Raw genomic sequence first — 14,447 nt, 5'->3', positions numbered from 1 at the left:
AGGTGTGCCAGACCTTAAGCCAAACCATAGATTGTTGGAAAATTTCATTTGCATAATTTCTTTTGTACTTAATCTTAAGTTTAAATATTTTACTTTATAATTAACAATACCAGTGGAAAGTTACACCTGTGGGTCATCTTTATTTTTGTTTCTGTGACTATCTTGGCGAATTTCAGTTAAATACACACTGGTTCGCATCAAATCACTGAAGTTGATGGATTACCATTTGAAACTGCCACCTGTTGTTATTAAACTACATTTATAAATCGCTTCTAACCTTGGTGGAACTATAACAATGTACAGACTAGAGTCCTGACATCGAGATGGTTTAGGCCAGCCATTTCACTTAACACTAAAAGATTGGAAATAAGAGGCTTTCAGTTACTACTTATACAACTACTACTACTAATTTATTGTTATTTTTCTTTATAATTTTGTATCATTTGTCAAGGGTCCAAGTCGTACTAAAAAATTAAAATAAAACAATTTTAGGATTAAACTTTAGAAGAAACCATTTTAACAAGTCTTGAAGTCTAACAACTAGGGATCGTTGGGAAAAAAAAGAAAAAAAAAAGAATTCTTTCTACCATTCACTAATAAGAGCAATTGTCATGCTTCACCTAAAGAACGTCAGAGGTTACATCGGCTGAAACATTGTGAGAACAACAAGCAAGATGGAAACAATAGTAAAAACAATTGAATATTATTAATCCTTATCTCCAAAGTTCAGAAACCATTTTAACCAGTTCTATTTTTTTAATGCAACACTGATTTTACAACAACCACAAATCCTAATGAACCGCCCCCTTAAGTAAACACTTCATCAAATCTCCACACTAACGTAATGTACTTGCAATAACCCTTATCCCTGAGCGGCTTCCGGGCCTTGATAAGTGGTGACCACTGTGTAAAAAAAAAAAAAAAATCATAAGAAGGAACTTGATAACCCTCGATCGCCAGATTAGTTTACTGTATTATAACAAATGTGTATAGCACGACATCATTGTTTACGTTCCACCTGCTGGTGGTAGCCTACCTTCATTTTTAAGATTACATCTTATTTTGTTTAAATTTAACCCTAGTTTGGCTTTCACAGACAAATTCAAATGCCAGCTTTGGTATTCAATGAAACATAAATACATTTCATTTATTCAATGACATTTAGTTGTTTATAAACACAGTATGTGTATAATTTGTTGGTAAAGGAGTCTTCGTGCATCATTATTAAGGTGATTTGGATGGTCCAGCAAAAAGATAAATTCAACGGTGTCAGAAAAATTGCTGTTGCTTCTGTATTTAGAAAATCTTGCTTATTAGTAAGTGTTAAAATGCTTTTGACTACTAATGGAGGTCTGACTCCAATGATTTCGACGATCGTTCTTATAACCACAGTTATGACAATCAACCAATTAAAAGCTTCAAACGCTACTATAAAAAAATATCGAATTTTTGATTAAATTCAGTTCATTATCAACGTGCGTCTCGAAATGACTGGATCATGACTACATTGATTCTTTGCCACCATCGTTGTACAAAGAATTGCTCTACACTTAAGATTATGACTGCATTGATTCTTCACCGATTTGAGTTACTGCCGCCATCTTTGTTCAACATAATATCCAACACTTAACAGTAAGTGTTACACTTATATTTTGATAATCTTGTTGCTCAGTTTGAAAAATACAATGAAACCAACTGAGAATTATATAAGACATTTCTTTAACTATAAAAATAATGAGTCCATGCAAAACCTAAAATGTATTTATAACTAATAGGCAACCCGATGTTGCCCGGGGCCATAAAAAAGTAAAATGGTACTTAAAACTTCTAGCTGTCTCTTTATCTGTCTCTATTTCCCTCTTCCCAATGCTTACTTTCTCCTCCGCCCAGTCCATTCCACTTTTTTGTTTTTAATGCTTCAAAAAGAATAATAATGTAATTCATTTATCGAAGCTATCCATTTTAAATGTTATACAGTAATTTTACATTTATTAGGCCTGGACAATACCGAGTAGAACAAAACACAATGACATTCTTAATACCGGTTTAATCCATTCACCCCCCTCACACACACACACATCGTTTTTACAATAATGTAAAGAGAAATAATGTTGATAATGAAAATAGTCCAAAGAAATTTTAATGTAATAAATATTTATAATTGAATGTGTGCCATTTGCAATATAAAAACACAATTTTGTATTCGTTTTTCAGGTCATTAGTTGTATACATGCTAAATACAAATATAACGATAATGAATAATAAATGTGATTTACTGCAATTTCATGGGTCATCTAAACATGAAAACTGTATTAATAAAAACCTAAATACCTCAACTCATCCGAACATAAGTTCAAACCGAGCTTCCCAGGGATTTTGGTTGTGAAATTCTCTTTTTTTTCCCCTGTTTCTAACAAGTGACAAACCTGAGTGACGGCACATACGATATGCATTGGATTGGTGACAGCTTTAATGACACTCGCATGTCATTGAAATGCATACATAGACTTTCAGGATAAACAGGTACTTACCTGAAAAGAAAGAAAGAAAAGACCAATTAGAATACACAAGATAAACAATTTAATTGGTTTAAAGTAGGAGATTATATTGGTTACAGAAAGGGCATAGAGAAGGTTCGCAGGGAATAGTGATAGTATGGACAAGCTGTGTTTTAAAATGAGGCTACAAGAAAATACTATCGCCCCCACCTCCAAAGAAAAAAAGGAAAAACAGATAAAGTACAGGTTGTAGCAAGGTAAACTTTTTGTTCTCATCTTGGGTGATTTTTGTTTGTTTGTTTTTGTTTTTTTTTTACTTCCCTTGAATCGATCTCTCATAAAATTCTGCTGTGTACACTTATTCGTCAAAATGTTTTTGTTTTTTTTACACAAAAATCACCACTTATCAAGGCCCGGAGGCCACTCGAGGATAAGGGTTAATGGGTATACATTAGTCAATGTGATTATAGCGTAGTAAACATAAGTAGTGGAAATTTTGTACATTGGATTACTTAGGAGGACGGTTCATCAAAAACTTGTTTATGTTGGACTTGAAGACAATCAGATTGTAGTTAGCTGGAAAGCAGGCAAACGGAAGAGATTTCCACAGGTGTGCAGTTCTAAGAAAGAAGCTTTGTATATAGAATCTGCATTTAGGTTTAGGCACAGATAAAGAGTGTGGGAAATTATTGATCAACCTTATTCAAATGTACTTTGTTAAACACTGGATTTTTTTTTTGTTGAACTCAGGAATCCATCAGGAATTTCGAATGGAACCTTCTCTTTAATCCGTGAGGATAGCTTGCTCTCGTTCCATCAGTCATGTCTTGGTAGAAGTGTTTAGACATTCGTAATTGTATTTTTTGCATGGTCCATCTTCAACCTCCAAGAGAGTGTCATTTACAACTGAATTTTTCCAAGTACTTTATAAGCTTTTTATTACTAACTCAAGAGAATCGAATAACGGCCACCGAGATATAGAATGCCTGTTAACTGAAAAATGACTACAGGCAATGTAGGTAAGATTTGTCAAACTGTCACTGTCGATACTATATGAGGGCATTTTTAAAAAGAGCATTAAAACATATTGAAAGAGAAAAGAAAGGAACCCAAATTGGTAATTTTATGAAGGTAGTCCAAACGTGCATGTATTTTCTTCTTCTAAAGGGAAAGAACACAGCCATTATCTAAGAAAACGAAAACTATTTGTTATGGCTATTAGCGTGGCCACGTGGTTGAACACAGGAAACTTTAGGCACCCTTTACCTACATGTTGATCTGGTAAGGACGCCATGCTGTCATGATCACTGGCTTTCTCTCTCGGTAGCCGTGACTGAATCCATTCATATCCAACGATGCTATTTAGGTCTCACACTACTTTTGGAATGCAGACTGTTGAGTGATCTAATTGAACATTTTAACATATTAAGCAAACAAACAATTTTTTTGGATAATTTTCTTCTTAGATTTCCAAGGGAACAAGCAATTTGATCTTCTCCCTCTCACTTTCCAATAAACATGTCTTTGTTAGGAAACCAATTACCAGAACAGATTTCAGGATCCGATCAAAGGTGTAAATATTCACAGATGTTAAATATACTATTGACAGATTTTCTGATCATAATATTAAATAGAGATTGCATTGGAAGCTTTCAGAGGACATATTTTAAAAAAGCTGAACTTAGTGGCAGCTAACACTGGTAGTTTTGTTTAGGTTTCGTTCATCATACGAATTATTAATGCTGAAAACAAATTAATATTTTAAGCATTCCTATTTTTACCCAGAGCAGGAGGGTAGAATTTGTGGGTTCATGCTTTTCCTAATTGTATTGGTATTTTACTAAATGCAGTAGAATCCCGGGATACGGCATTAACAATTAGTTACAAAATACAGTACGGTATATAATACACGTGTATATAATCAAATAACATTATAAATAACACCATAAGGCAGGACAAATACCGTAATCAGGGACCAGAAAACCATTGTATTCCACATCGTAACCTGAAAAAAATTGTATCCTAGGGTCACCGTATCCCAGAGTTCTACTGTACAATATATCTGATAAGATTTAAATCCAACATAGATAATTTTATAATCCATATTAATATCCAGTTTAATTAAATTAATTATCCGATCGTGATTTGGTGATTATAATATGATGAAGACTGAATTGCATGTATTGAGAACTTTCAGGTGATATTTAAAAGAATATAAATTTACTGTAAATTGTGCTGATATGTTAAAGACAGTGGGGAACGATTAGTTTTGTTTGATTCATACAAATTTTTTTCAAGTTATTTTATGTTGAACTACAATCCATCCATCCATCCATCAACTTGAGCCCCTGTAGATACTTTTGTAGTAAGGAGTTCTTTTTTCAGGGTGAGGGTGCTGGCCCAACCTTCCCAGAACGTAACTACAGCACCTGGTCACCCATCTGATACTGTCCAGGTTCAATGTTCTTTACTTTGGTGATTTGGTGAGAACCGGTGTGTCATCGTGCTTGTGCCATACATTTGAACCAACCACAATACCTATTGTATATGATGAATCCACCAAGTTCCTATTAAAACTATATACAGTATAATCACGTTGACACACCAGTTCTCATTAGATCACTGAAGTTTAGCAACGTTGAGCCTGGTCAGTATCAGATGGGTGAACATTTGGAGATATTAGGTGTTATATGTAAAAGGACGTCGACACCTACTTGCAAGAATTATAAAAAGTTAGTCATATCTCCTGACAGGGATAAACAAACGACTTGTGACTACTTGTGAATTTGATATTCCGGAGGAAGCCAGTTCAACCCACCTAGCGTGAGTGCCACTTCGGTCTATATTTCATCCATAGCTGGATGAGGTAAACTTTGGATCCATATCATTTTCAATTATATTATTATGTTACTGAACATAACAGATTTGATTGGATTTCAACCCAACATTGATGATTTTATAATCCACCATCTATTGAACTAATCAAGAACTTGGCAATAAAAGTGGAATGGAGAGAAGGGGACAGTTAAAGAAAAAGTGCAACCCAAAAAAAATAATAATAAATAATAATGAAACAATTTTTTTAATGTTAAATTGAGATTTGTACAGTTATTATTATTACATTTTTTAACATTATTTTTTAGCATGCTCACGAAGAAATAAATAGAAAAATATAGAAAATGTTCATTTGAATATCTGTCAAGAGCAGATAACTATTAAAGAGGAGAGGTAATGAGAAGATACAAAATAGAAAAATATGAAAATAGGGTCGAAAAGAATGTTAGAAGAAAAAGAAGTACAAGAAATCGCTTTTTTATGATTTTGCAAAAAAAAAAAAAAAAAAAAAGTCAGCAATACAAGGTAATTAAAAACTAAGGTTCTGAATGAGGCTAGACTTTAATCAACATTATTGTAGTTATAGTATTTATTGTAGTAGTTGTAGCAGCTGTTGTAGTAGTTACAGTAGTCGTAATAGTTATTTTTAATAGTTGCAATTGTTGTAGCAGTTGTTACTGCACTAACTGTAGTTGTGAAGGTGGAGTTTTGCGACATGTTGACTATCATTGGGCCATTTTATGCCGAAATTATACACCACTCGGTCCATTCCAGCAACCATTTTCAATCCTCTCAAATTTTTCCATCTCTCAATTGTCGAATGACCTTTCGTCTCGATAAAACACTTTGTCCTAAATTGTCATCAAGTCTCCAAATTTTTTATTCTTTTTGTAACTTAATGTAAGAATTCAGTCTAAGAGCAGACCAAGATTTAATTTGTTACCTTGTGCATATACTGGTTGTCATAGACTCTTAAAAAAGAAATGTGTCTTTTTGTTTGTTTTAAAAAAAATTTTTAAATTTAATTATACACATATTTCGAACTCTTCTCATGTTAATTGCTTTTTTGTTGTTTTTTTTTTTCACAACGTTTTGGCCGATGTACTCTGAATCCTATTTAGCTTCTTTTTTTTTTTTATATAATAGTAATATAACCATAGCGATCAAAATAATAGCAATAGTTTGAAACTGCTGCAAGTGACAACAATAGCTTATCTTAAAAACATCATCGCATGAATAATCTTATTTTAAAATACTACTGCACTCTCTCCTTCGATCACCAACCTCTGAATCATTGTTTTGCCTCAGTCGAAATGAAAGGTCCTCTCCTTGAAGAAGCACCTAGGAACTTTCACCCCACAACTAAAATCGAAAACTTATATCCAATCTATTGTTAAGTTCACTAGAAAAATAGGGTACTTATGCAGAATAGAAACCACATTATCATCGGCATAAACTATCCAAACATTACGAAATGCTTGTGGGAGCCTTTTCTAGTCTCACACAAAAACACGCGTTCACATCTCAAGCTATATTACTTGTCATATACATACGCGCACACGTCCACACACGTACATATATTCACGTTCGCGTATATACAATCACATTCTCATGTATATACACACACGCTAACGTGTGCACATGTATGCACACATGGACAGCGTCACTTCCCTTTCAAAGGAAATCCACACATGTGCAAAAGACCACCGGAAACAAATATAAAAGCAAGAGCAATAAGCAGCATCTTTCTTTTCAGACCAGCTCTCGAGCTGAGAGGTTCGACGAACTAGCCACCTCCCTTTCGGGAGGCGCGCGCTCGTGCACGTCACATCCCCTGCTACTGTATGTGTGGGGGCAAGAGTTAACTGACAGTACGTACACCTTACACGTTTTCTATCTCAATGGCCTGGATTGACTTTTTCTCACATTCTTGCTCTCTTGCTTTCTCTTTCTATGTGCCGGATGGCCATTTCTCGTTACACTACATTACTCACTTCTCTTCCCACGCGCAAACAAACGATTGTGACCCGACTCTGAGATGTACACACATTTCCTTTTCATTCTAACCCACAAGTTCCGCAACAAACTGACGTCCGACTGACGTGAAACGAACACGCATGGTGACCCTACTCTTTTTTAAAGGAATTGTTTTGAGAGAAATGCATGTTTTTATTGATAAACAAAAAAAAACGAACATTTCAACAAAGAAAAACAAGTGACCTACTACCAACAAGAACCTCAACGCACTACAACGACGAAACCCCTCGTCAGACTTGGCATAAAAATAAACACGGAGCTGTCGACTTCATACCAATTTTTAAAAAAAATTTGAGCTCGACAAACATTTTTCACAGTTTCCTGACATTACCCTGCAACAAACGCGAGGAGCAAAATCACATAGGCCTATGCAATTCTCTCCTGCACAGCAGACGCAACAACAAAGTAACAATTACAGGACACCCCTATTAACACGTAGGAAGAAGCTGAATTAACAATGAGTTGGGATGCACCACGCACACGGATAAACTCACAACTGGAAGTTTCGTTGACACCGGCAACTGGAAACTCGTTCAACACGAACGAATGCATAACAAACGCCTGTACAGACAATGTACACACACTACCGCAGACTCACATGTGAAGACACTGTCAACTTGACACACGACGTCAACACGAAAAAAAAAAATTTCCTTCCAAACGAATAATTCACTTCACTGTCCAAGCAACTCATTGCACATGTCAGCACACAACAAGAAAACAAACAAAACAAATGTCAGCCTAAAAAAAAGAGTAAGCACCTTTTCCATGCGTAAGTAAATACTTATTTTTACGAATACAATCCGTTTTTGACGTTTTCTTTTAAACAACCACACCAACAGCAAAAAAACAGGACGAAAAGTCAATTGCCGAAAACGTTACTTAAAAAAAAAAAAAAAATATACACTGCATATTTTTTTTCTCCTAGGAAGGGAAGTATTGTGGGGGCCTTTTCTAGTCTCACACAAAGACATGCGTTCATATCTCAAGCTATATTACTTGTCATATACATACGCGCACACAAACATATGCGCGCACGTCCACACACATACATATATTCACGTTCACGTATATACACTCACATTCACGTGTATACACACACACGCTAACGTACACACACGTACATACACATACGCACACATGTATGCACACATGGACAACGTCACTTCCCTTTCAAAGGAAATCCACACATGCGCAAAAGACCACCGGAAACAAATATAAAAGCAAGAGCAATAAGCTGCTTCCTCCTTTTTCAACTTAGCTCTCGAGCTGAGCGGTCGTCAGACCATTCGCCCCCCTTTCATGTACTAATTTAAATTTACAATTATAGAAATGATAAAATAAGAAAAATGTAAGATAGGGGATCAGGGCTTAGAATAGGTATATCCATACGACGGGGGTGGATGTATAACATGTATAACATATGAAATAATTTATGTATAAGCATATACTAGAAAAATATAAGAATAATTTTGTAATATTCAACGATTACAGTATATAACATTATCAGGATTTAATAATGGCCTGACTCTTCAGTCATCATGGCAACAAGTGTTTTGATTTGGATGATATAGTTTTATTCAGCAGCAGTGTTTGAAAGGGTAAAGCTGTTTATTTTTATTATAATTGACATCTTCGAAACTTATTCAAGACATTCCTCTAATTTTCGTAAGACTGAAATCTAACAGAATATTTTCTAACTCTTTGAATGAACCCTCACAATCGATTCAAGGCATTAAATATTAGGTTGGTGCAAAAATAATGCCATTTTTTTATGTGTGTGTGTGTGTATATATATATATATATATATATATATATATATATATATATATATATGATAAAAACGACATTATTTTTGCACTAACTTAATATAAACATCAATATGTACCAATGGTGACAAAACATATCATAGGTCGTCTAATCTCATTTAAAAAAAATCTAAATATGACTAAAGCAAAATCAACAAACTTGGAATTCTGTCATCATCACCTTATTGATATCACTAAATATAAATCAGTTACAAAACTACTTTAAAAAAAAAAGGAGATTGAATTTCTTTTGTCGGCACCTTGGGTTAGTAAGAAATTTTAAATGGATGAAAGAGAGAAAAAATACGGTGTTGGTAAGGGTAGTTTAACAGTTTCTCTCATCATGAAGGTATCATCACAAACCTGGAGGAAGAAAAAAAAAAGAATACCCGATTTTAGGTGAGTCGAATACAAACTTTACCTCTTCAATCATTGCAATGTAAACTTAGCTAATGGAAGCTAACAAGTCTTCAGGCATGCAGTTAGAGACACAAACACTGAAGAAGGGAAGAAAATAATGAATCGGGCGAATGACAGGGCGCAAGTGATCGCTTAAAATGGAAATCTTCTAAGTTAGAACTCTGCAAAGATAAGCTAGCAATAAATATCCGTCGGTGCAGTCTCGTCTTTGTTCTGCAACCTTGCTTTCTTTTTAGCTTTTATGGTTTCCCCATTTATATTCCAGTCAGCATTCTACACAGATTTTTCTGTCACCGTTGCACAAGAACAAGCCGGCCAACTAACATGAATTTATTTATTCTTTTGCCTTTCCATTAGTTGAAAACTATCTCATTACTGCTGTTTATTGCCTCTTCGCGAGATGTGATACAAGGTTGGTTTAAGGTAGGAGAAATCCAGTTCTCCAAAAAGAGGTATTTTAGATTGGGATAAAAACTAAAAATTCTCTCTATTTGATTGAAAACAGAAAAGATACATCATTTTTAATTATTTACTTGTTAAAAAATAAGGATAAAACGTTTAACAAATTAGTCAAGGCTTGTAAGAGTGTGACGAGGGGAGTCAATGGTCACGTTCCATCTATCCTACTCTTAACTATACACATTCTGACTTATTCGTCCAAGAAGAGAACTTGAATGCTGACTAGACACATAAAACATTGGGAGTAATAGAGTGGCCACAAGGTAACAAGTGCTATCTAAAACATAAACAGAATTTTATAAGTGAAGAATGAAGAAATACCAAAGTTTATAGGAAAATATTTATATAATAAGAAACAAGAATATAAACGCTAGTTTAATGCTAGTAAATGTTCAATGCGTGTTTGGGTATAAACATTGGATAAATATATATGTGCTTGAGTATTTGGCAGCATGGTAGCATGTGTTCGGTACCTTTGTTCTTGTAGTGCATATATATATGTGTGTGCGTGCATGCGTGCGAGTGATGAAGATGGTATGTGAGTCACTGGATCCTTCTACTTTACCGTTTGCCACTTCAATCCCTGGAGGGCAACGGGATTGTTTGTAGAGAATGTGGCATTGGGTTCCTTTTAGTTGTGTCGGCTGATAACGTCTGAATCTTTTGTCTGCTCATTTTAAGGAGTTTCAAACTTTGCACTGGCTTATTACTTTCGCTAATAGGTATTACTTTTTTTTTTAGAGGGGATGGAAATATATCCATTGGTTAAAAATTACTAGATTTAGCATCTTCATGTTAAAAGTTGTTAACTTCAAAGATTGAGTAGGAAAGCGAATTTCAAGGAGAAAGAAAGAGAGTAAGAAATCATATTTGCTTGTTTGCATTCATATCAATCACTTCACACGTGCACCTTTTAAATGGTAAATTTTACAAAAACAAAAATAAAAATAAGGTGACTATGTTATTGTGTTTCCCAGAGCATATAGTTCACAATTTATACCTTGAATGCCTACAAAACACTATCCTCGAGTGTCTAAGGTATCCTTGTACAGGGGTTTGTCAGGACAAACTGGCATAAGGATACTTTTCCCTACAAGTAAACCCTGACCAAATATTAAAAATCACATAGTATTCGCAGCTCAAATAAGATCTCCTCTACGGTTAATCCACACTTATGAGGAATGGTGCCCCTTATCCAAGTAATAGCACCACCAGACTAGATGAATTCTTGTCCTGGAATCCAGTAAGACCAAGAGACCACCAGAAACACATACCATAACATTAAATGATTAATTGAGGAGAGGAAAATTATGTCCTCAACTTCTTTACTAACTCAATGTTAGAAATGTAAAGAAGAAATTCAAGGGAATACTCGAATATCTATATACCTAGACAGGAACCCTTGATTTATGAATTAAAATGAAACAAGAGAGAAACAAAGAATTCTTCCTTTTTCGACTTTCGACATTTGTCCATCACTTTCAAGCAACATCATAATACCACATTTACTCTACTGGCTACACTAATTAAAATATCCCCAATCGTTTGAATTTAAGTATATATATATATATATATATATATATATATATATATATATATATATATATATATATATATATATATATATATACATACACACAGTGCCGGCAAATAGCAAGTCCACACTTGCAATTTTTTTCAAAAACTGCAAATTTAAGCTAAATTTAATGTAACTGTTTAAACAAACTATACCTCATTTGATTCGCCTTTTATTCCTCTATAATTTTACCTGTTGATATTTGACTTTAATTAAACAATAAATTCGTTTAAAACCAGCTCAAATTATCGCCCCTAAATCAGTTTAAAATATCCACCATCAGGCAACAAAGCGTCTCTAATCGTAATTGTTGTTGTTCCAGGTTATACAACGTAACATTTAGTCCATATGCCACGACTCTTAGGGATCGTCAGGATCTCATTAATATCCACTTTTCTGGTTTATCCAATCTAATCGAAAAATCGGCCGGAGATTGAAATGTGATAAGAAAACAGTATGAAAGACTGTGTAAAAGCACCAAAACACCTGCAGGGTTTGTGATGCCCCTAAATCTGGTCGTACTAGAGTTACTTCTAACAGGGAAGACAATGCTATCAAGATCCGCAGCCTAAGAAACAGATTTGAAACGGCTCCCCAAATCCAACAACAGTGCAATCTTTTTAAAAAGTGCTCTCTTTCTACTGTCAAGAACAGATTAAAGGAATTTAATTTGCGAGGATATGTTGCAAGATAGAAGCCAATGATTTCTGTAAAGAACAGAAAGCACACTCTGGACTTAGTCATATGCAATGAAGATCATGACTTTTCATATTGGTCAAAAGTGCTTTTTAGCAACAAAAGCAAGTTCAATAGACGACAGTGATGGTAGGCAGTACGTCCGTCGGAGGAAAGACGAAGAATTTAATCCTATGTGCTCAGTTTCAACGCTGCAAGGTGGTGGAGGTTCAGTTTTGGTGTGGAGCATTATTAGTACCAATGATCCAGGGCCTATAGTTCGCTTGCAAGGTCGAATTAATTCGACCAAGTACATTAATATGTTGACTGAGCATTTTCTACCCTACTTTGGTCGGAATTTGGATGATAATCCCATCTTCATGCAGAATAATGCTCTCATTCACACAGCTAGCAATGTTAAGAAGTTCCTGGAAGAGCATCGTATTCCGTGTTTGGATTGGCCTGCACAATCTTCAGACCTCAATCCTATCGAAAACGTATGGCATTACATCAAGCAACAGCTACGTAATGGTCAAATTTCAAATTTGGAAGAACTTTGAACAAAAATTAAAGAACAGTCGGATGTCCTTTCCTGGAGTATTGATGTAGTCTAATTCAAGGAATTCCCAAAAGATTGCAGGCTGTCAAATTACAGAAGGGCTATGCTACTAAATATTAACTAGTTCATTGTGTTTCTGTTGTATTTGTGTTGCATTAATGTCCTAAAGTTACATTTAAATAACAATTTTCTATTATGTGGACTTTCTTTTTGCTTCCTCAATTGGAAGTTATTTTTTTAAATTGATGCGAACACTAGAATATTTCAATTAAAAGTCAAATATGAACAGGTAAAATTATAGAGGAATAAAAGGCGAATCAAATGAGGTATAGTTTGGTTAAACAGTTACATTAAATTTAGCTTAGATCTGCAGTTTTTGAAAAAATTACAAGTGGAGACTTTCTTTTTGTCATCTGTGTATATCTCATCAAAGACCATAACCGAAATATTCAAAAGGAAATATTCAATGTTGATATACAAATATTGATTGTTTCTTTGTGACTGAGACAGATCTGTAAAAATGTACAAAAGTTTATTATTTTAGAAAAAAATGATTGGTAACATGAGTAAAAGTTTGGACTTTGTAATATAACAAAATTGTTGTTCATTTTATATATATACTAGCAGGGGTATCCGGCGTTGCCCGGGTGTTTTGTGTGTTGGGGGGGGGGTAGATAAAAAACAAAAACCCTGGTGTTTGGATGTGTAAAATGATAAAAAAAAGTTTTGGTAGGAAGATAGGCTTGAACCCGAAGCATTGACACGAAGGTAAAAGAGAAAGGGGAAAAAATGTGACATCTAACCAACTCGGCCACAAGGGGAGGGGAAGTAAAAACTGTGTTAATTTAAGGCTTATGAAGTTGATAGGTGCGCGAATTTAATGATAATGAAGTCAAACATATTCGGCAGTTAAGTTTTGCTGCAAGCCAGTTTTTCTTCCCCCAACTTTGGCTGTTTTTTACCCAAGATAAAAAATGGGGGTATCCATTTGAAAAGCAATCGTCTGATATGACGGTTTTTGCCACATTGATCAAAGCTGATTTGCTTTGTGGACGTCCCTGCCATGAATGCCAGGGAACTGATGGTGCGGATTCAGTTTTGCCTTTTTATACTGAAAAGCGAAACGAAGATATGGCAATCAAAAAAATCTCGAAAATAGCGCGTAAAAGTCGGGCAAATTAAAGATAGACGCGACCTCCATTCGTAACTCGTAGATATTATGATTTAGACAGTATATAAAAAAGCTTTAAGAAGGAGTGACCCGACCGAGCGCCCCCCCCCCCCCGCCAAAGCCTTTGCCGGACATACACGAAAAGTGCACACACACACACACACACATTTTGCCTTTTATATATATAGATAAACAAAATAATCATTGCTACTGTCCAGTTTCAAGAAACAATGGATAACCTTTGTAAAGATGACTGCACGTGTAATTGTGAAGCAATGTTTGCACAATCCCCAACCACACCTGTCTTGAGTCTGGGTTTTGAGTCTTCTGGTAAAAAGAAGTCCAAGACAACTGGAAACAAACAATACCAAGATAAGCAGCAAACGCATACAGCACCTGGTATTCCTAA

The sequence above is a fragment of the Euprymna scolopes genome, chromosome 19, assembly GCF_053919585.1.
Source record: "Euprymna scolopes isolate OS-2025 chromosome 19, ASM5391958v1, whole genome shotgun sequence".
Taxonomy (NCBI): domain Eukaryota; kingdom Metazoa; phylum Mollusca; class Cephalopoda; order Sepiida; family Sepiolidae; genus Euprymna; species Euprymna scolopes.
Note: the sequence above shows the minus strand (reverse complement) of the source record.